The 23,638-nt window shown below is 42.0% G+C and overlaps 1 protein-coding gene and 1 pseudogene across 2 annotated transcripts in view; both read right to left on the bottom strand.

Moving 5' to 3' along the window:
- Window positions 1–23,517, bottom strand: part of HBEGF (heparin binding EGF like growth factor) — a 71,286-nt gene extending 47,769 nt beyond the window's left edge. The window contains exon 1 of the mRNA XM_080672159.1: window positions 23,380–23,517. The gene's annotated coding sequence lies outside the window, so the exon portion shown is untranslated. The remainder of the gene's footprint in view (window positions 1–23,379) is intronic.
- Window positions 3,994–23,405, bottom strand: LOC308250716 (zinc finger HIT domain-containing protein 3-like; annotated as a pseudogene). The gene is made up of 3 exons: window positions 23,380–23,405; window positions 6,773–6,803; window positions 3,994–4,486 (listed from the first exon to the last, which is right to left on the bottom strand). The product of its transcript is annotated as a zinc finger HIT domain-containing protein 3-like (transcript).
- Window positions 23,518–23,638: the final 121 nt, after the last annotated feature.

The raw sequence follows: 23,638 nt of genomic DNA, 5'->3' as shown, positions 1-23,638 counted from the left end.
TGGACCCCTACCTCATATCATATGCAAAAAGTAACTCAAATGTAAGGGCTAAACCACTTCTTGGAAGAAAACATAGGTATAAGTCTTCATGGCCTTGGATTTGACAATGGTTTCTTATATGATACCAAAAGCACAAGCGACAAAATAAAAAAATAAATTGGACATTGTCAAAACTTCTGTGCTCTAAATGACACTATCTAGAAAGTGAAAAGACAACCTACAAAATGGGAGAAAACATTTGCAGTAATATATCTGATAAGGATCTTGTATCTAGAATATATAAAGAACACTTACAACTCAATAAAAAGACAACCCAATTTAAAAACGGACATTAAATAAATATTGATCTGAATATATATATAGACAATGAGCACATGAAGAGATGCTCAACATCATTAGCCATCAGGGAAATGCAAATCAAAACCACAATGAGATAACATTCACACCACTAGGGTGGCTATAAATAATAAGTATTGGTAAGGATGTGGAGAATTGGAACCATCATACATCATTGATGGGAATGTAAAATGGTGCAGCAGCACTGGAAAACAGTTTGTGTTCCTCCAAAAGTTAAACACAGAACTACCATATGATGCAGTAATTCCACTTCTAGGTACATGGCCAAAAGAATTGAAAGCAGGGACTCAAACAGATATTTGTAAACCAATGTTCATAGAGGCATTATTCACAATAGTCAAAAGGTGGAAGCAATCCAAATGACCCAATAACTCAAATTGATGAATAAAAAAATGTATTATATCCATACAGTGAAATATTTTTCCACCACAAAATAGAATGAAACACTGATTCATGCTACAATATGGACGAACCTTGAATATATAATTCTAAGCAAAAGAAGCTAGTCACAAAGGACCACATCTATACTAATAAAAGGGTAATATGTTAATTAGACTGAACATCTTCCAGACGACCTTCCGGATGTCCTTCTGGACAAAGCCATGGTGGTGGGGCTGAGGCAGAGGCAGTTAGAGGCGATCAGAAAGGCAGGAGAGAGCAGTTAGGGCAGCCGTGGGCAAACTACGGCCCGCGGGCCGGATCTGGCCCGTTCGGCTGTTTTATCCGGCCCGCGGAGCCGAAAGAGCAGAGGGTTCTCTTGCTCTCCCCTCCGCTCCTTCACCAGCAGCAGTGTTAACATGGCAACGTCGGGAAACACGGCCGCAGCTCCTTCTTCTGAGTGGGCGGATTTATATCTGCCCATTCAGTAGAAGGAACAACCTCTCAACCTTCCAGAGGCTCCTTGTAATGCCCGCGGACGCGTCCCCCGACATCACCCTGGGAATGCGTAGACACGTTATCGTGGTGATGTAGGGAGACACGCCCCTGGAGAGCACAGTATCAGAGCATTAGCTAAAAAGGAGACCAACAACACTGTTCCCACTGAAGTTGATGTTTTAAAGACCAAAAACCTTTCAACCCAGTCTACATTGCCATCTACATCTACGTCCTGGGCATAATTTGGAAGTTGCACTAAAGAAAATGTTTAATTTACTGTTTACACATTTTGTTCTTTTCTATTTGTTTTAGTTTTAAATTATTTTATTATATTTAAGTTTAATTTGAAAGGCTTTTGTACCTTTCCTTTGTTAGGCAATTTTATATTGCCTTTGCCATCTTCAATATAAGGTATGTTATTGTGCTATGATTCCTCCATTTTTTGAAGTTTCAAATTATAATAATGTTTACATTCTTCTTGTTAAAATGTTTGAAATGAATAAAACTATTGAAATAAAAAAAAAGACAGTACCCTTTTATGTAATGATGTTTACTTTGAATTTATATTAGTTCACACAAACACTCCATCCATGCTTTTGTTCCGGCCCTCCGGTCCAGTTTAAGAACCCATTGTGGCCCTCGAGTCAAAAAGTTTGCCCACCCCTGAGTTAGGGGGATCAGGCCAGCAGGGGAGAGCAGTTAGGGGGATCAGGTCGGCAGGGGAGAGCAGTTAGGGGGATCAGGTCGGCAGGGGAGAGTAGTTAGGGGGATCAGGCCAGCAGGCAGGTGAGCGGTTAGGAGCCAGCAGTCCTGAAGGGTCCCGGATTGGGAGAGGGTGCAGGCCAGGCTGAGGGACCCCCCACTCCCGTGCATGAATTTCGTGCACCAGGCCTCTAGTGTTATATAATTTCACTTATATGGAATACCCAGAATGGGCAAATCTATAAAGACAGAAAGTAGACTAGTGGTTGCCTAGGTTTGGGGACCTGGGGGATTGAGAGATAATAGCTAAGAGGTAGAGGATCTTTTTAGGAGTGATGAAAATGTTCTAAAATAGATGTGATAGTTATATAACTCTGTAAACCAACACAAACATAACAAAAGCCACTGAACTGCATACTTTGAATTGTGCGGTATGTGAATTATATTTCATTAAAGCTGTTAAAAAGTTTTTAAAGGTAAGGGGGCAGAGCCTGTTATCTAATTAGCAGGGCACAGCAAAGAAGCTGAAAATCTCTAGAGCCTTCAAGACCAAAGGAATTACCACTGCTGGGCAAGAACTGGGTAATTTTCTAATACCAACTCCAGGAACCAACCAGCTAAGTGAACCCAAGGGAAGAACCATGGCCTTGGGAGATTTCCCCAGGCTGTTTTCAGAACCTGTGTTTGTTCACTGCACATGACTATATCCATGTCCAAAGGGGACACTGTATAGTGATACAGTTGTTCCCTCTCTTGGTCCTCTGCTCTTCCCAATGATAATGTTAATTTCAGATCTTAGCTCCAATATGAAAATATTTCCTGTTTATTAATAACCATAGGCTCATAGAGCTGGAAGATCACCTCATCTCTAAGATGCAGAGAGTAGGGTCCAAAGGAGAGTTATCTGCTCAATCACACAGCCAGTAAATGTCATAGAAGAGACTGAAATCATTCCCAAAAATTCTCCATGCTGGTGACCATATCCCTAATGAATCAGTAATAGCCTAAGAAGGCCAGGGCTCAAGTTAGGGGGAGGGGATGGATGGTAGGAGGCAAAGGAAGAGGGTAGGTGGAGATGGAGGTAGAAGGGGAGGTATGTGGAAAAGTACATACATCTTTTCTCTTAAAGCTTGATTTCTTTCCATGTTGGCCTTTTCTAGTTAACCATGTGGTTTTGTGGCCTAGAAGAATTGTTGGTTCTTAAAGGTTATTAAAGCATTTAGGTCATTTTAAGAAATGGGCCAGAGCAGGAGGAAGGGACTATTGAGTATTGCGGGTTTAGGGGATGGTCGTGACTCCTCTGCTGGACTGTGGAGTGGACCTTCTGTGGCCTCTGACAGCTTGTCCTTACCATATAACAACTCCTCCTCCTCCTCCTCCCCTTCCCCTCCCCCTCCCCCTCCTCCTTTCTTCTTCCTTCTCCCTTCTTCTTCTCCTCCTCCTCCTTCTTCCTTCCTCCCTCCTCCTCCTCCTCCTCCTCCTCCTCCTCCTTCTTCACACAAAACCACATCTTGATTTTATTTAGTAATGTTGAGCAAGTTTTCACTCAAACAAGTATGAAACTTGATAAATTATCTTACAATATCTACCTTAACTGTACTAAAGATAAATAACTTGAAGACAACCATTTGAATGTGTGCCACTTGAGCGCCCCCATCTGCCTGACACCTAAACCCACTGAAATGGAGGTGAAGATTGGAGTGACCTACACTACATCAGCAAGTCTTCCTCCTGGAAATCACTGCTCTTGCTTAGGGCCCCACATTAGCTGGTCCCCTGGGAGAAGGCACAAGCAGCACCATAATCCATTTTTTTTTCAAGCTTTTTTTAAAAAAATATATTTTATTGATTTTTTACAGAGAGGAAGGGAGAGGGATAGAGAGCCAGAAACATCAATGACAGAGAAACATCAATCAGCTGCCTCCTGCACACCTCCTACTGGGGATGTGCCCGCAACCATGGTACATGCCCTTGACCAGAATCAAACCTGGGACCCTTCAGTCCGTAGGCCGACGCTCTATTCACTGAGCCAAACCCGCTAGGGCACCATAATCCATTTTAAGGGTCGTTATTCTGGGATGGTTCCACGGTCCTTAAACAGCAGCTGGCAAATTCCACAAACAAGGGTTCCTGCATGCAGCTCTCATGAGCTTGCCCTTGTCATCCCCCTGATCAAGGCTGACCATCAGCTATCTAAGGTGTGGGTTGAGCAGAAAGCTTCTTAATGATGCACTCTCCTAAATTCTTTAAATTCTGCAAAGAAACTCTGTCCTCTTCCTCATCACTATTAAGAAAATCAGCTACAGAATCATCATCATCATCGTTGTTTTCCTTGGGCTTTATAGTTTTTGCAGTAAAAACTGATACTTCTTTCCTCAACAAGACGAGTTTCGGCATGCACTGCTCTGTGCTTCCGGAAACAGGTCACAGAGCAGTAGAGCACTTGGCAGGCCAGGTGGTGCAGTGGTATTTGGGCTTCTCCAAGCAGATCAACACAGAGGAGGGTGCTCCCACTGAGCCACGCCATGGTCTCCCACTCCCGCTGCGCGCTCTAACTTCATGGTTTCTAAATTAACTCCTTATTGGTTGGGAAGTTCCCTTACTCTCACCTGCCCTTTCCAAGTCTTTGTCTTAAAATTTTTTTTTAATTGATTTCAGAGAAGAAGGGAGAGGGAAAGTGAGAGAGAACCATTGATGGGCTGCTTCCTGCACACCCCCCATTGGGGACTGAGCCCGCAACCCGGTGCCCAGACTGGGAATCGAACCAGGACCTTCTGGTTCATAGGTTGATGTCAACCACTGAATCACACCGGCCGGGCAGTTCTGAATCCCTATACTCTTTTAAAACTTATTAAAGACTCAAAGAGCTTTTATTTAAGAATCAAAGAGCTCTTGTTTATGTATCTGGGCTTTATCGATATTTACTGTATTATAAATTAAAACAGGAATTAAAAAAAATCTGCAAGTTAATTTCATAAATCTGAACATAAGCAACATTTTTATGAAAAAATATTTTTTAAAGCAAAAACATTAATAAGAAGAGTGGAATTTTAAATGCCTGGCTTAATAAAAGACAGACGGATTCCCATATCTGCTTCAGTATTCAGTCAACTGTAATATAGTGTTTTAGTTTAAGAATACAAAGAAATCTGGACTCATACAGATTCATAGTTGGAAAAGGGAGGAAAATTTTAATGGCTTTTTCAGATAATTTTGGTTATTGCCCTTTATTTTAATATCACATCAAAATTAAACAACTATTAGTATCTAGAATATATAAAGAACACTTTTTGTATTCTGTGACATTAAAATCCATTGGTCTATCTTTGGATGATTCTTTTACTCATGCATGGTTTTGTAAAATCATGCATTGGTCATTTGGGAAATCTTGGTTCAATGAGTTATGCAGATTCTGCAAATATTGACATATTACAGTATCTATAATAATAGAAGTGTAATATGCTAATTAGACCGGATGTCCTTCCAGATGACCTTCTGGATGAAGCTGGGGCTGTAAGGGAAGCCCGGGTCCCGGGTGCCAGAGGGAAGCCATGTTGGCAGCCAGGGGAAGGAAGGCCTACTCTTTTTTTTTTTTTTAAATATATTTTATTGATTTTTCTACAGAGAGGAAGGGAGAAGGATAGAGAGTTAGAAACACCAATGAGAGAGAAACATTGATCAGCTGCCTCCTGCACACCCCCTATCAGGGATGTGCCTGCAACCAAGGTACATGCACTTGACCGGAATCGAACCTGGGACCCTTCAGTGCACGTCCCCCAGTCGCCGATGCTCTATCCACTGAGCCAAACTGGTCAGGGCAGGAAGGCCTACTCTTGCATGAATTTCGTGCATCCGGCCTCTAGTCTACACTAATAAAAGAGAAGCATGCAAATTAACCATCACTCCGCTACGTCAAGCCACGCCCACCAGCCAATCAGGAGCAAGTATGCAAATTAACCCAACCAAGATGGTGGCTGACCACAGAGCTGGAGCAAGCAGGAGGCTTGGGTTGCCCTGGCAATGGAGGAAGCCAAGCTTCCTGCCCGCCCTGGCCAGCCCTGGCCTCTGCTCAAGGCTACAAAGTTTCAATTATAGAAGATAAATAAATCCTAGATACTTGCTTCCAGCTGGCCCTAGCCTCCACTCAAGGAGGCACTGAAAAAAAAAGAAAAAAGAAAAAGAAAAAAAGGAGAGGCTGGGACCTTGGATCGCTGGGATGTGATCAGGCCAGGATGGGATGGCAGGGGCCATTGGGGTTAAGCAGACCAGCAGGGGAGCCAGTTGAGGGTGAGCAGGCCATCAGTGGGGGTCAGTTGGAGGTGATCAGGACAGCGGGGGGGGGCAGTTTGGAGTGAGCAGGCCAGCAGGGGGGCAGTTGGGGGTGAGCAGGCCAGTGGGGAGGGAAGGTGGGGGCGAGCAGGCCATCAGTGGGGGTCAGTTGAAGGTGATCAGGACAGCGGGGGGGGGCAGTTAGGGGCGAGGAGGCCAGCAGGGGGAGCAGTTGGGGGTGATCAGGATGGCGGGGGGCATTTGGGGGCAAGCAGGCCGGCGGCGGGGGGCAGTTGGGTTAGAGCAGGCTGGTAGGCAGAGTGGTTAGGGGCAATCAGGCAGGCAGGTGAGCGGCTGGAGCCAGCAGTCCCAGATTCTGAGAGGGATGTCCAACTGCCGGTTTAGGCCCGATCCCTGTAAACCAGCAGTAGGACATCCTTCGAGGGGTCCCAGATTGGAGAGGGTGCAGACTGGGCTGAGGAACACCCCCCCCCCCCCGTGCATGAATTTCGTGCACCGGGCCACTAGTATAATATAAAGAACCACATTTGTCAATAACATCACTTACCTTATCAAAAAAATCTTTACGTTTTGGGAAACTGTCAACCAATGGCAGTGAATATAATTTTCCAAAATCTTCATTTTTGCCCCAACACTTGAATTTTATAATTGGAAACAAATACTATTTTCCTTCAAGTGGCAGGCTCCAGAAAATATCTGCCAAATACACATGTCTGACTTACCAAAATTCATGTTAGTCATGATTTCAAGTAAAAATGGTGTTTCATGAAGAAGTGGTTAGTTCAGCTTGAAACTAGAATAGTTTCACAAGTGTTTTTCTGAGACAACCACTCAATGTACTTGAGACAATCAATGTACCTGAAAACAGCCAAGGTACAGCAGAAGTGCTCTATGTACACTTCCCATTTCTTCACACTGAATTTTTTTAGAAGGGTACAGAGCGTTAATATATATATGATTTCAGAGAGGGAGAGGGGAAGAGAGATAGAAACATCAACAATTAGAGAGAATCATTGATTGGCTGCCTCCTGCATGCCCCCTACTGGGGATCAAGCTCACAACCCGGGCATGTGCCCTGATTGGGAATCAAATTGTGACCTCCTGGTTCATAGGTTGATGCTCAACCACTGAGCAACACTGGATGGGCCTGACACTGAATTTTTAAAATACATGTACTAAAGGGCCAAGTTTTAATAAAGTTAAAATTTCCTGCTTCATCCTGAGTAAAATTGCCCCCCCCGACTTGAATGCTCAGTGGGGAAGACTAAATTATCTACTATACAGTTTGATACCATTGCCTAAGGCACCAGCAATTTTTACCCCCATTGCTTTTGTACTATCAGTACAAAAGTCAACACAGTGAAAAGTAATACCTTAGAATTATAATAAAAACAATTTTGATTTCATGGACTCCCTATAAAAGCCTTGTGGCTTCCAGGAGGCTACAGACCATACTTTGAGAACTCTGGCAATATACATGTGTGTGTATGTATATGTTGAAATATATGTAATATATTTTCCCCCAAAGTTCACATTTCTGTACGTTAAATATAATTCCCTAGATCTGATCTGCCAGAGTTTAAGAGGGCCCTCTAGGCAAAAAGTTTCACCTAGAGACCTGATCACAATTTTTCTTATAGCTTCTGTTATCTTGTCCAGACACATGTCTCAACTAGACTCTCTATACGTGTTCTTTTGGGGCCATAGCAGACACCATGCCTCTTTCTTGGGGAAGAACATCTGGCAAGTGGCACTGTTACCTGCCCTGCAGGTGAACGCCATGCTGCGTCTCCTGATTTATGGGTCTGCCTTGATGAGCAAGAGGTGTGGTAAACTAAATTGAGTCCAAACACTCCACATGAGTCTCCAAGATCAGCCTTCAGAATGACTCAGTTCTCACTTATAAGCCAAAATTGCTTCCTGAGTTGGAATCCTGGGCTTGCTCTCTCCTCACATTGGTAAACAATGATGTGCTTCTAATTCTAATAGGAAACATCAGAGGGTAATAGATGGGATCATGTAGGTCACCTCAGAGATTTTTCTGATCCTAATGACCAGTCCTCTAGTTCTTCCTTTATTAAAAACTAGAGGCCTGGTGCATGAAATTCATGCACGGGGGCGGGGGGGGGTGGGAATCCCCACAGCCCAGCCTGCACCCTCTCTAATCTGGGACCCCTCAGGGGATTGGGCCTAAACTGGCAGATGGACATCCCTCTCAGAATCCTGGACCACTGGCTCCTAATCGCTCCCCTGCCAGCCTTCCTGGTCGCCCCTAACTGCCCCCCACCCCTGCAGCCTGATTGCCGCTCACTTCCTCTGCGTGCCGGCCTGATCACCCCTAACTGCCCCCAGCTACCGGCCTGGTTGCCCCCAACCCCCCCTGGCCTGGTCATCCCTAACTTCCCCCCTGCTGGCCTGGTTGCCTCTTACTGCCCCCCTCTGCTGGCCTGGTCGCCCCTCATGGCTCCCCCCACCAGCCTGGCTGCCCCACGCAGTCTGCTGTTCAATTGTTTGGTCGTCCCTCACTAACAACCCTGCCGGCCTGGTTGTAGGCTGCCAACTTGTGATGGTGTGAGGGTCAATTTGCATATTACCTCTTTATTATATAGGATGGGAGTGTGAAGACTACATCAGTGGTCAGCAAACTCATTAGTCAACAGAGCCAAATATCAACAGTACAACAATTGAAATTTTTTTTGAGAGCCAAATTTTTTAAACTTAAACTTCTAACGCTACTTCTTCAAAATAGACTTGCCCAGGCCGTGGTATTTTGTGGAAGAGCTACACTCAAGGGGCCAAAGAGCCGCATGTGGCTCAGGAGCCGCAGTTTGCCGACCACAGGACTACATGACTCCTCAAGGGTCCTGATTCACTACATGCCAGATCACCAGGACCTGGAAAACAAGCTGATTCTTGCTGTGGGGGTTATTGTTTAACTGTTCTCATCAAACCACAAGATTCCAAACTTTGCCAGTCCTGAAACCTTCTAAAGTCTGTGACAGAATGCTACAGTACCAACCATGGAGGTACTATGACATTCTGTCACAGACTTTAGAAGGTAGGTGTGTTCTAAGTGGCAGAGTACAAGAGGATATATGAAACAGGACGTTTGGAGTCATTAGCCTTAGGTTTTCCAAGTGTGGGACAGGAGGTGGGAACTTCATTGTGATGTACGTGGTAAGCTTCTGGTTTTCTCCAAAGGGTCTACTGATTTCAGATTCTTAAAACTCTATTCTTTTCAAAGAGCATATATAGCTATGGACCAGGTCTTCTGGGCTAAATTCTTATACACTTTCTGGTACTTATTCTTCAATGTGATTCTTGGCTTTCCCTTTTAATTAGTACTGAGAGGTGGAGGGAAGCGTACAGAATTGCTGCTAATACTCATATTTTCATTATGCCTCTTTTTGTGGAGGCAATACCCAATATATATATTCGCCAAGGATTCACCTGAGCGAACAGTGACTTAACATGACTTTTCTGCAGAGAGATGCTTCCTTCTGTTACAACTTGACATGTTAAAAAATGTTTTCCCTAATTACAGTAGAGATGTATCTATGTTCCTGTGTAGTATGTTTCTCTTGAGGGTTTCTGGCTGATTTACTATGTAATGTTCTATATCAGTTAAGTTCTTCTCATTGCCATCTGAAACCAACACATAGGGTGAACCCATCATCATCTTCAACTGAAAAATAATTTTTCCTGATTAATTTCCCTAACACTCAATAAATACCCCATTTGATCAATCTCCTGATTTTACACCTGTAGTGATTTTTCTTACAAACTTTATTTTTTCCTCATTACCAGAGTAATATACACATTACTTACAGAAAAACTGAAAACAAATATGTAAAATAAATAAAAATCACCCATTGTACTACCATCCATAGAGGATCTCTGTCCACTATATGTCATTTTGATGTATGGGAATATTCTATTCATTTTAGTGTGTACTGGGAATATCATATGCCTTTTGTTTTATAATTTTATTTCATTTAAAATTTTAAAAAAACTCAATACAATATGTGAGCTTCATTTTTAATTCTATAGACTCAAATTGCATACCATAATTGAGTTAACCATTTTCCTGTTAGGTATTTAGGTTGTAATATTTTTTCCTATGTAATATTTTGTGCCTATGTCTGATTAACTTTTTCTAAAAAAATTTGGTAATTTTTATATACACCTTCACTAAAAGATGATTATCTATGAATATTAGTTTGAAATTAGTTGAAAATCCATGAATGAAAGTTATAGAAATATTATACACTAGAAAAATATACTTTTCCTATTTCAAGGAAAGAAACTAATTGTTTCTCTATTGATGATTAACTCTTTTTTTTGTTAATCCTCACCTGAGGATATTTGGATATTTTTCCCACTGCTTTTCAGAGAGAGTGGAAGTGGGGGGAGAGGGGAAAAAGAAAGAGAGAGAGAGGGAAACATCAACATGAGACACCTCAACTGGTTGCCTCCCTCACACAACTAGGTTTGGGGAGTGAACCTGCAACCCAGGTACTGGCTCTTGAATGGGAATTGAATCCGCGACCCTTTGGTGCTTGGGCCGACACTCTAACCACTGAGAAACACTGGCCAGGGCTCAATGAATAACTTTAAAAAAAAATCTTTATTGTTGAAAGTATTACAGATGTTCCCTTCTCCCCGCATTTCTTCTAGCCCACTTCGCCCCCCTCCCACTCCGCCATTTGATGATTAACTTGTAAAGATAAATTCCTAGAAGTCCAGAGGAATAGAAATTTTAAAAAATAAACTTTTATAAGAAAGATCTGTCCGTCCAGCATGGCTCAATAGTTGAGCATCGACCTGTGAACCAGGAGGTCATGGTTTGATTCCCAATCAGGGCACATGCCTGGGTTGCAGCTCAATCCCGTGTGGGATGCGCAGGAGGCAGCTGATCAATGATTCTCTCTCATCATTGACATTTCTCTCTCTCTTTCCCTTCCTCTCTAAAATCAATAAAAAATCCTATCCAATAAAGACAGAATATGCAAATTGGCCATAACTCCACAACAAAAATGGCGGCGCCCACAGCCAATAAGGAGGGAATATGCAAATTGACGCAACAAGGCGAGAGGCGGAAAGGTGGCTCCGGCCGGAGTGACAGCAGTGCTGGCATCCAGGGGAAGGAAGGCCTATTCTTGCACAAATCTTCGTGCATTGGGCCTCTGGTATATATATATTTTTAAAAAGTAAGTAGATCTTAGCCCAGCCAGTGTGGCTCAGTGAACATTGACCTGTGAACCAGGAGGTCATGGTTCAATTCTGGTCAGAGCATGTGCCTAGATTGTGGGCTGGATTCCCAATGCGGGCCATGTAAGAGGCAACCAATTGGTGATCCTATCTAATCATTGATGTTTCTATCTCTCTCTCCCTCTCCATTCCTCTCTCTGAAATCAATAAAAATATATTACCAAAAAAAAAAAAAAAGAAATTAGGTATGTTTAAAAAAAAGAAAGTAGATCTTAAACATTCTCATTGCAAGAAAAAAGCTATGTGAGAATATGTATGTTAACTAAACTTATTGTGGTAATCACTTTGCAATATATACATATATCAAATCATTATGTTGTATACTTTAATACAATGTTATACGTCAATTATATCTCAATAAAACTAGAAAAAATAAACATTATAATTTTTAATTAAAAATTTGAAATTTTAGAGTTAAAAGAAAAGCTATGAAGATAGTACCAACATAGCCGAAACCGGTTTGGCTCAGTGGATAGAGCGTCGGCCTGCGGACTGAAGGGTCCCGGGTTCGATTCCGGTCAAGGGCATGTACCTGGGTTGCGGGCACATCCCCAGTGGGAGGTGTGCAGGAGGCAGCTGATCGATGTTTCTCTCTCATCGATGTTTCTAACTCTCTATCCCTCTCCCTTCCTCTCTGTAAAATATCAATAAAATATATTAAAAAAAAAAAAGATAGTACCAACATATTACATTAGACTAGTTCATGTCACAACTAATGATCTTACAATGATACATTATTATTAGCTAATTGATGTTATTATTAACTAAGATTCATACTTTATTTAGATTTCCTTCGTGTTTGCTTCATGTCCTTTTTTGTTTCAGTATCCCATCAGGATACCACATTACATTTAGTCATCGTCATCTCCTTAGGCTGCTCTTGACTATGACAGTTTCTTATACTTTTCTTGCACACAATATCAAGGGTACAGTTTATCAACATGACATCACTACTGTTGATCACCTGGTTGAGACAGTGTTTGTCAGTTTTCTCCACTATGAAGTTATTTCACCCCCAACTTCCACACTGTATTCTTTGGAAGAATGTCACTTTGCACAGCTCACACTTAGGAGAGGGGAGTTAATGCTTCACCTCCTTGAGGGCAGAGTATGTACATAAATTTGGAATTCTTCTGAATGGGAGATTTATCTATTCTCCTATTTATTTACTTATTCAATCATTTATTTATATCCATATGGACTCTTGAATATTGATGTTATACTTCAGGTTATAATCCAATACTATTTATTTGCTCAAATGTTTCAGCTTTGGCCACTGGTGGCTCTCAGCTCTTTGATATACACTTATTAGTGGTGTGTTTGTGTGTGTGTGTGTGTGTGTGTGTGTGTGTGTGTGTTTAGCACCTTCCTACTTGGCATTTTAAGATGCTCCAGGCTCAGCTTGTATATTTCCTGCCCCATCCTAGAATCAGCCATTTCTCCAAGGAGCCATGGTTCCTTTTATTGAAGAACTAGAGGCCCGATGCACGAAATTCATGCACTGGGGGTCCCTCAGCCCAGCCTGCACCCTCTCCAATCTGGGACCCCTCAAGGGACGTCCGACTGCCTGTTTAGGCCCGATCGGGATCAGGCCTGAACCAGCAGTTGGACATCCCTCTCACAATCCGGGACTGCTGGCTCCAAACCACTCGCCTACCTGGCTGCCTGATTGCCCCTAACCACTCTACCTGCCAGCCTGATAACCCCCTAACCCAGGGGTGGGCAAACTTTTTGACTCGAGAGCCACAATGGGTTCTTAAACTGGACCGGAGGGCCGGAACAAAAGCATGAATAGAGTGTTTGTGTGAACTAATATAAATTCAAAGTAAAGGAGCAGATGAGAGAGCAAGAGAACCGGATAGAACAGCCGGATCCGGCCCGTGGGCCGTAGTTTGCCCAAGGCTGCCCTAACCACTCCCCTGCCGGCCTGATTGACACCTAACTGCTCCCCTGATGACCTGATCACCCCCAACTGCCCTCTCCTGCAGACCTTGTCCCCCGCAACTGGCCTCCCCTGCCGGCCATCTTGTGATGACGTGGGGTGGCCATCTTGTGATGTGATGGCGTGAGGGTAAATTTACATATTACCTCTTTATTATATAGGATGATATTAAAAACTAAGATCTGGGTGCAAAGTATATATGTTGCAATTGGAGTGTCATTATTTCTAGGTCTGCTCAGCTGACAGAGCAAGGAAAAATATGTGTGTATATTTTCTGTGTATATACACATATCTATACATGTTTTTACATGTATCCACTTGTAACCATATTTAACTTATATATGAGTTCATACTGATGCCTCCAACTCTAATCCATTACCACATGGATCATTCTAGCCTCTTCCACTTGTTTATCTGTAATCTCCCACTTCAATAGTGAGAAACTAAGCCCCCACCATCCATTTACATAATTGTTCAATTCTAGTACACATACATAGTGATTTCTGATGTGTTAATACATATCCCTAAGGGAAACAACTTTGTCAACTATGGTACAGTTCTTATGTGCTGCTCCTTTTGCCTTTGGTCTTAGAGCCACCACTGATTTTCAAAGTTACATAGGTCAGTACCTTTTTCCTTTACTCCCTTCAGTGAAATTGTTTCACACATTTATAATACAACTAGAAGCCCAATGCACGAAGATTCGTGCTAGAATGGGCCTTCCTTTCCCTGGCTGCTGGCACAACCTTTCCACTCCGGCCCAGCCCCAGAGCGCCTCTTTCTGCTCCGGCCCCACCTTCCCATGTTGCCCAGAGGCCCTGAGAGACCAGGGGTGGGGTGGAATGCCTGCGCCGTTGCCATGGCGATGACACAAGCATCCTGCCCGCCCCCCATCACTCGGTGCCTGTGTATGCAAATTAACCACCATCTTTGTTGGGTTAATTTGCATATCACTCCTGATTGGCTGGTGGGTGAAGCGGAGTGATGGTTAATTTGCATGTTTTTCTTTTATTATGTAAGAAGGTTAGATTCTTTTCTCATAGTCTGCATTCCATCCTGGAATTCCCTAATCTACTAAATTATTTTTTAAAAATTTTCATACATTAAAGTAAACTCTGTATATAAAGTTCTATGGATTTTTGACGAATACATAGTACCATTACTGTATCATACAAAATATAATACCATATAGAATTTTATCACCCCCTCCCCCCAAAAATCCTCTGTGTTTTACCTATTGAACCCTTCCCCCCACACAGACCCCTTGCAGTCATTGATCTGTTTATCAACTCCATGCTTTGCCTTTTTCAGAACATCATATAAATAGAACCATACAATATGTAGCCTTTTCAGACTGACCTCTTCCACTTAGCAATATACATTTAAAATTCATCTATGTCACAACAGCATGAAACTTATCAAAAGTGAACGGATGAAGAGGGCAATGGGAGTTAATATATGGTAACTAAGGGAGACTAGACTATGATGTATCATAGAATTGTACACTTGAAACATATAGTGTTATTAATCAATGTCACACCAATAAATTTAATTAAAAAATAAAATTGAATAAATTCAATCTCAGAGGGAAGGTGGGGTTGGGTGAGTGGGAAGAGATTAACCAAAGAACTTGTAAGCATATATGCATAACCCATGGACACAGACAATAGGCCTGGGGTAGGGGGTAGGAGTGGGTTAGAAGGGGTCAATGGGAGAAAAAGGGGACATATGTAATTCTATCAATAATAAAAATTTAAAAATAAAATAAAATTTATCTATACCTTTGCATAGCTTGATAATTCATTCTTTTTAATTACTGAATAATATTCCATTGTGTGGCTGCCACACAATTTGTTTATCCACTTATTGAAGAATATCTTAGTTGCTTCCAGGTTTTGGTGATTAAGAATAGAGCTGCTAGCCCTGGCCGATTTGGCGCAGTGGCTAGAGCATCAGCCTGCAGACTGAGGGGTCCTGGGTTCGATTCCGGTCAAGGGCATATACCTTGGTTGCAGGCGCATCCCCAGTAGGGGTGTGCAGGAGGCAGCTGATGGATGTTTCTCTCTCATCGATGTTTCTAATTCTCTATCCCTCTCCTGTCCTCTCTGTAAAAAATCAATAAAATATATTTTTAAAAAAAGAATAGAGCTGCTATAAACATTTACATGCACAATATTATATAACAGTAGATATAAGTTTTCAAATCAGTGGGTAAATACCTAGGAGTGCAATTGTGGATTGTATAGTAAGACTATGTTTAGCTTTATAAGAAATTCTCAGGTCTGCCAGTGTAGCTCAGTGTTTGCGCATTGACCTATGGACCCAGAGGTCATGGTTCAATTCCTGGTCAGGCCATATGCCCGGGTTTCGGGCTCTATGCCCAGTGTTGGGCGTGCAGGAAGCAGCCGAGCAATGATTCTCTCTCATTATTGATGTTTCTATTTCTCTCTCTCCCTCTCCTTTCCTCTCTGAAATAAAAATAAATAAACAAATAAAATAAAATAAAATAAAAAGAAATTTCCAACCTCTCTTCTATAGTGGCTGCACCATTTTGCATTCTCACCAGCAATGAGAGAATTCCTATTGCTTTGCATCCTTGCCAGCAATTGATACTGTCATTTATTTGGATTTTAGCCATTCTAATAGGTGGAAATAAAAATTTAAAGAAAGGATCTTGATATACAAAGTTACATTTCTCTTCAGAAAGTTTGTATTGATTTCTCTGGAGTAAGTTTTGTTCTTATACTCCTTTGTTCCCCACATTTAATCAGGCACCAAATCATGCTGATTCTTTATACTTGCTGACAGCTCCTTTTTCTACATTGTGATAGCCACTGTTCTGATCCAGGCCTTCATTACCTCACACCTGGACTAAGTGCAATAGCAAGATTGCTTGTTTCCTAGACTCCAGTGTCTCCTTGTTCCAACCCAACTCACACAACGTAGCCAAAACAATAAAAAACTATAATCTTCTTTTAACAATTTTTATCTTGGTAACTTTGCTTTTCAAGACCTATAGTAGGTGGCCTATTGAACCAAACTGAAAGCCTTCAGTCCAGTATTCAACATTTATGTAACTAAATTTCTCTTTAATCCCATTTCCAATTTCTCTACACTAACCAACTTGGACTTTTTACCTGACACAGAATTTGAAGACTCTCCATTCTTTGTCATCATTCCTAACGTTCCTTTCCATTTGTAATGCTTTTTCTCTTTTATTTCCCTCAGGCAGTGTCCTAGATCAAAATGATCATAAAGCTTTTTCCTAAACAAACTCACTCCATTTTGATTTCTCTTTTAGTTTCCATTTATTCAATACTGTAAAATAGTTATACTGTCTTGAATTAGATTTTCTGTTGTTTAAGACTATTCTCTATTATTCATGTGCAGTCTTTCAATCTAATCATCAGTCAATAAGTACATTCATCAATGTAATGGGAAAGAATACGTGAAATATTCTGATTCTTTTACATTTTCTCTGAAGCTCTTGACATAGTGCAGGAATTGAATAAATGCTAGTTGAATTAACAGATTTAAAAATTGCAAAACTGGACTTCCAATCAAGATAGTGGCATAGCCGAAACCGGTTTGGCTCAGTGGATAGAGCGTCGGCCTGTGGACTGAAGGGTCCCGGGTTCGATTCCGGTCAAGGGCATGTACCTTGGTTGCGGGCACATCCCCAGTGGGGGGTGTGCAGGAGGCAGCTGATCGATGTTTCTCTCTCATCGATGTTTCTAGCTCTCTATCCCTCTCCCTTCCTCTCTGTAAAATATCAATAAAATATATTAAAAAAAAAAAAAAGATAGTGGCATAGGTAAATGTGGTACTGAAACCCTCCCATGACCTCATCAAAATTATAACTAAACTATAGAATAGCTGCCACTCAGAACCACCTGAAATATAGATGAATGGAAATCCTACAACTAGGGATTTAAAGAAGCCACACTGAGACTGGTAGGAGGGGCAGAAATGCAGAACAGGTTGGTCCCACATCCACACCAGGCCCCCAGCCCAGGGTTCCAGTGCCAGGGAAAGAAGTCCCCATAATTTCTGGCTGTTAAAACCAGTGGGGATTGTGGCTAAGATGGAGGGCTGTTGGAGTCCCAGGCAGTTCCTCTCGAAGGGCCCATGCACAGACTTACTTGGACTCACTCCCTCTTAGCTCCAGTGCTGGGGCAGTAGCTCAAAAGGAACCAGGGACACATGGAGTTGGAACTAAATTGTCTGGCATTAGGGAGAGAGCTAGACAAAAGTGCTGGCAGAGGCCATTGTCCTTTTCTGAGATCTCTCAACAGAGCTGACAGGTGGGCACCGTATCTGAATCTCCATCAACTTGGCTCACATTGTTCCCCCTGCCCTGGTGATTCTAAGACCCCACTCTACTCAACTTGCAGGCCTATCCAACCCATTTCCAGTGGCTTTTCCATAGAACTGGCCTCTCTTGCCTCATGCTTCAGACTTCCTAAAATCTCTCAGACAAACAGCATCCAGCCTCTGCATACCCTATACCTCTTGCTAAGTGGCCCCAGGCCTGGAACTAGTGGCAGCCAACCTTGGTTTGCAGCTTGGCCTCTCCTGGGCACTTCTGAGCCCAGCACAAATAGCAACCATCTGCAGATTGCTCTTTAGCGTATGCCAGGTGGCCCCAGGCAGGGCATAGGCAGTGGCTGACCTTGCACTTCCCAGGAGGCCCAGAGCCATTGTACCCATTAGGTAGCTTCAGACCATTTCAGATTACCACCATACCACCTCCACAAGCAACACACTCAAGGGACGGACTCGGTGAGCACCAAAGCCCCACTGAAGCAAGTCTTGCTCTAGAGGGTCAACTCCTACACAGCAGCTCCCTCATTGTAGTTGCAGATGGTCCTCACAGCTGGGGGTCAATTCCTCCCAGTGATGCCAACAGCAATCAAGGACAGTGTACACAGCCCACATAGGGGTGCATCTGTAGCACCCAGTTTGGGTGACTGGGGAGGCTGTGCCACCTACTACACAAGGCCACTCTACCAAGTACGGGAGACATAGCAGTTCTATCTAATACAGAGAAACATAGAGAAGCAGCCAAAATGCAGAGACAAAGAAACAGGTCCCAAATGAAAAGACAGGAGAAATCTCCAGAAAAAAAACTAAATGAAATGGAGGCAAGGAAACTACCTGATATTGTTCAAAACAATAGCTATGCCCCACTGGTGTGGCTCACTGGTTGAGCATCGGCCCAGGAACCAGGAGGCCACCGGTTTGATCCCCAGTTCAGGGCATGTGCATGGGTTGTGGGATCGGTCCCCTGTGGGTGGCGTGCAGGAGGCAGCCAGTCGATGATGTTTGTCTCTCATCAGTGTTTCTGTCTATCCCTCTCCCTTCCTCTCTCTCTAAAAAATCAATAAAAAACATATCAAAACAAAAACAAAACAAAAAACAATGGTTATAAGAATGCTCAAGGAACTTAGTGAGAACTTCAACAGCATGGAAAAGGACATAGAAACCATAAAAAAGAACTAGTTAGAAATTACAGACATACTAACTAAAGTGAAAAATAATTTACAGGGAATCAACAATGGAGTAGAGAATACTGAGAATCAAATCATTGATTTGGAATATGAGGAAGCAAAAAATATCCAATCAGAACAGCAAAAAGAAAAAATTATCCTCCCAAAATGAAGAGAGTGTAAGAAGCCTCTGGGATAACATCAAGTGAACCAACGTTCGCGTCATAAGGATGCCAGAAGGAGAAGAGAGAGAGCAAGCAATTGAAGACCTATTTGCAAAAATAATGATAGAAAACTTCCCTAACTTGAAAAAGGAAATAGACATACAAGTCCAGGAAGTGCAGAGTCCCAAACAAGATGAACCCAAAAGGCCCACACCAAAACACATCATAATTAAAATGCAAAAGGTTAAAGACAGACAGAATCTTAAAAGCAGCAAGAGAAAAGCAGTTAATTACCACATGTGCTTCCTGGAGGTTAGAGAGTAGGTTAGAAAGTTAGACATCTGTAGCATTGTTTATTATAGCACCCCCCAAAAAAGGAGAAACAATCTAAATGTCCATCATTACAGAACTGGACAAATAAATGGCATAATCAGTCAACAGAATAGTATGAAGCAGAAAACAAGAATGACAGAGTTCTCTAAATACTAACGTGGAATACCTCTAGAATAAATTAGGTGACAAAAAGCAAGATACAAAAGTGTGTATAGTATGCTGTTGCTTGTGTTAGGAAAAAAATAAATTGACATATACAGAATTGCTTATATATGTATAAAGTCTCTAGAATATTTAATAGCATAATAATATAATTTTCTTATGAAGGGGAATCTGGGTGTTTAGTGGGCAAGGTAAAAGACTCCTTTTATCATATTCTTTACATAATTCTTAAAATTTGAACCATGTGAAAATATTAACTATTTATATTTATTTTTTATATATTTTTTATTGATTTCAGAGAGGAAGGGAGAGGGAGAGAGAGATAGAATCATCAATGATGAGAGAGAATCATTGATTGGCTGCCTCCTGCACACCCCACACTGGGGACTGAGCCTGCAACCTGGATATGTGCCCTTGGCTGAAATCGAACCTGGGACCCTTCAGTTTGCAGGCCGACGCTCTATCCACTGAGCCAAACCGGCTAGGGCAACTATTTAGATTTTTAAACATGAAATTACATGGTCTAAAAAACACAATATAGTTGGAGAAATGAGAAGATAAGTTAAATGTTTCCAACTGTTAAAAAAGGAGAAAGATAGCAAATGTGGTGATAGTTAGGGTTAACTCCAACTACACTGTTAATTAGTGTATTTATAAGAAGGCTATAATGTTTAGAGTATTATATCCGATTACTTGATTGACAAAGTTCCTCTGCCAGGGATGGTAACATGAAATCAATGTGAGAAGTAGGAAGAGCATGTGTTTTGAGGTGAGGCAGAACTAAATTCAAATCCTAGCTATTCCATACAATGGCTTTACAAGCTTGGGTAAGTTATTTAACCTTTATGGAGTTTCAATTTTCTCATCTATAAAATGGGTGAAATCTTGGTAGGGTTATTATAAAGATTAAATGACATAACATCCAAGTGCAACAAATTTGTTGGTTTACTTAACCTCCATTCTTTATGTAAACAGACTGAACTGAGATGGACTGTCATGCAGAAATTAAATATCTTGAGGAAATGCAAATTGGAATGAGAGACCTACCTGTAGCTAAAGTCCCTGTATGTACAGTTTAGTTTGTCAATCTCATATTTCTTATGAGGAATTTAGTCTTTTATTACCTCAGAAGTTTTAAAAATTCTTGGTTTATACAATGTTTCCCCTTTCCTTTTCCTTCCCTATGTGAAAGATGGTTAGAAAAGAGGGTTGTTGTTTTTTAATGTTTTCAGGAATTCATCTCCTTTTAAAATACATTTTAATTGATTTTAAGGGAAGGGAGGGAGAGGGAGAGACACAGAGAGAGAAACATTGATGGAGAGAAAGGAACATTGATGGGTTGCCTCCTGACTGGGGACCTAACCCACAACTTGGGCTGGGAATTGAACTGCCGACCTTTCTGCACATGGGACCACGACGAACCAAATGAGCCATACCCACCAGGGTGGAAGAGAGTGTTCTGAAACAAATTACAGTTCTACCATAATAAATATTCCTGCTCATTTTCTAAGGGAAAACATTTATTCTAATGCTCTTTTCTAACAAAAATACTTTTATGAAGGATTTTTCTTTCTACAACTTATTAAACATTTGAAAAATCAGTGTATTACCTTTTTTTATTATGAAATATCTTAACATATCAAAACTAAGATTACCTACCAAATCACACTAATACTTATTGCTATTTTACATTGAGTGCGATTTTATATATTCACCAGTTAGTTTTCACATTTGTAAAACCACATCAATGTGATATATATGGAAACACTAAATCATATTAAATACAGATCTTATATAGCAGTCACTAAGTCTAGGAGATTGGCAGTTCCTAACTCCCATACTTACTGTCAAACTACTGACAGTGTTTTAGGTAAAGGTCCAGGAGGAAATAAGATTATTATTTTCCTGGCTATCATCAGGGTTGGTTGCTAGGTATTGAGTTGAAGAGTATTTTTTAATATACTGAGAGAATATTTTTGTCTCATACTGGAAAAAATATATATACCTAAATTTCCTCTGCCCTTGAGTTTCATTACATTTTTGTTCAGGGAGTTGCATCAGAAGTTATTTTTGTATTAGTGGTAGGAATGACAAATAGTTCCTTTGTAATGTTGCACCAGTCAATACCTGTTTTTGCCTAAGGATGTATCCATACCAATTCTGGATAATCCAGCTTTGAAGTGGGATGGGCAGTGCTGGGTTTCTTTTGTTGGTGTTATTAGTTTGGGTTCTGACCTAGTCACACATGGCCTTAAAAACTTAAACAGCACTGAGGATATGGGCTAATTAAGTACCACAAATTCTAACTATAGCTAGTGTGTACTTGGCATTTACATCAAAATAAGTTTTCTAGAAAAGGTACAAGACTCTTTTTCCATTTTTTACAACTTATTAACTAGAAAGAACACTTACCTAACATGCTCTGCTCATAGGAAACACTGTCCTTTTTTTTTTTTTTTTTTGCATGTGAAATGCCAAATGAGCAATTACCAAACCAAAGAAATTTTTACAATCTTCAAATGTTCTTTAAATAAATGTTAGGTAGAATCCTTTTTAAAGTCATTTAAAAAATCATTATATTCGTTACAGAATTTTCAGATTCCAGTTCAAAAGGGGTGAAATATTAAATATTGCACCATCAATACAAAGTCCTTTGTTAAAGTTGCAAAAGAGGAGACAATGCCAAATCGTTTGCTTTTAGCCAGTCTCCGTTGGCTAAGTATCATACAGACATTCTCTGGGTCAAAGGACATTTGCCATACAAATACAAATTTCACCAAGGGTCTTTCTTGTGATCTTTGATCATAGGATTAGTTGGAGCGTGAGCATTTTTAAACCCCTCTTTATTGGCAAAGGAGATAAAAATAATAGAGGCAGAGTTCCTTAGAAGGGACAAGACCCCCTTAGCTAGCCTTCTATTGCATCACAGAAATCTGACAAGAATCAGTTTGGCTGGCAGGACTCAGGGGTACGTGGAGAACTGAAGAGTAGTTAACAAAAATGAGTTTTTACTTTAAGTCTGACGCTTTGCTAAGCGCCTCATGTTATTATCTAATTTATTCACAACACCCAACGAGGGAGGTATTAATATGACCTGCATTTTACTGATGAACGAACTATAAGTCACTGAGATTAAACAACAAACGCCCGGAGGTCACACAGCAAACTAGTGGCGGCACCAGAACTCGAAACTGTTCTAGTACTCGCACTCTTTTTTAACCACTGCGTTCAGCCCCGCGGTCTGATTCCGCGCTCAATGCGGTGCCTTTCCCCTTATTTCCGTGGGACAGTTCCCAGTACTGAGGCATGGCGCTGTCCAGCCCTCAGGCCCGCTGCCTTCCACAAAGCAAGAGAACGCGGCCCCGCGGGGCGATCCCGCCCGCAGATTGTAGAACTGCCACGTCCCGGCACGCGCGTGGGCCGAATCGTCTGCAGGCGGCCATCCCAAGCAGCCTTCATAGTCTCGTGAAATCTTCGCGCTGGGCTCCGTTCCGAAAGGCCGGAGGCGCGCGGGAGGACCGGCCCTGACCCTCACCTCTCGCAACCCCCTACTCTGGCCCAAAGAGCCTGAGGCAGATAGTTCAGAGGCGGCAGCCTCACCTGTCCTAGAAGAGCGACTGCTCTAGTGACTGACGCTCTGCTCCTCCAATAAGGGCCTGGCGGGAAGGTGGAGCCTTGCTGAGACTGACTACTTTTTCCTCCAATCCCGGTGCAGCAGACCTCCGGTCGCAGTCTCCGCGCCTGGCGCAGAGCGACAGGTGGGAGCTGCGTTATCTCCGCGTCTCTTACTTACCTGATGTAGAAGCTCCCCGAGCGCATGGCGAATTCTACTCCAAATCTCACCAATTCTTGCAAGTCGTCACCTCAGCCTTCATTTTTATCAAAAGTGGAAATTCCCCAACCCTTTCCCGTCACCTCAGATGGGGGCGGGATGAATAGTACCCTTCCTGACCAATTGTACCACGCGACGTCCTGTGACACAGTGACCGACACTTTATAGCGCCAATGAAGTCTCCCACTGTCAGGGGTCACTATGACTGACCACAAGGCCA

This window comes from Plecotus auritus (assembly GCF_963455305.1).
Source record: "Plecotus auritus genome assembly, chromosome: 6".
Taxonomy (NCBI): domain Eukaryota; kingdom Metazoa; phylum Chordata; class Mammalia; order Chiroptera; family Vespertilionidae; genus Plecotus; species Plecotus auritus.
This window is presented reverse-complemented; position numbering and strand designations above follow the sequence as displayed.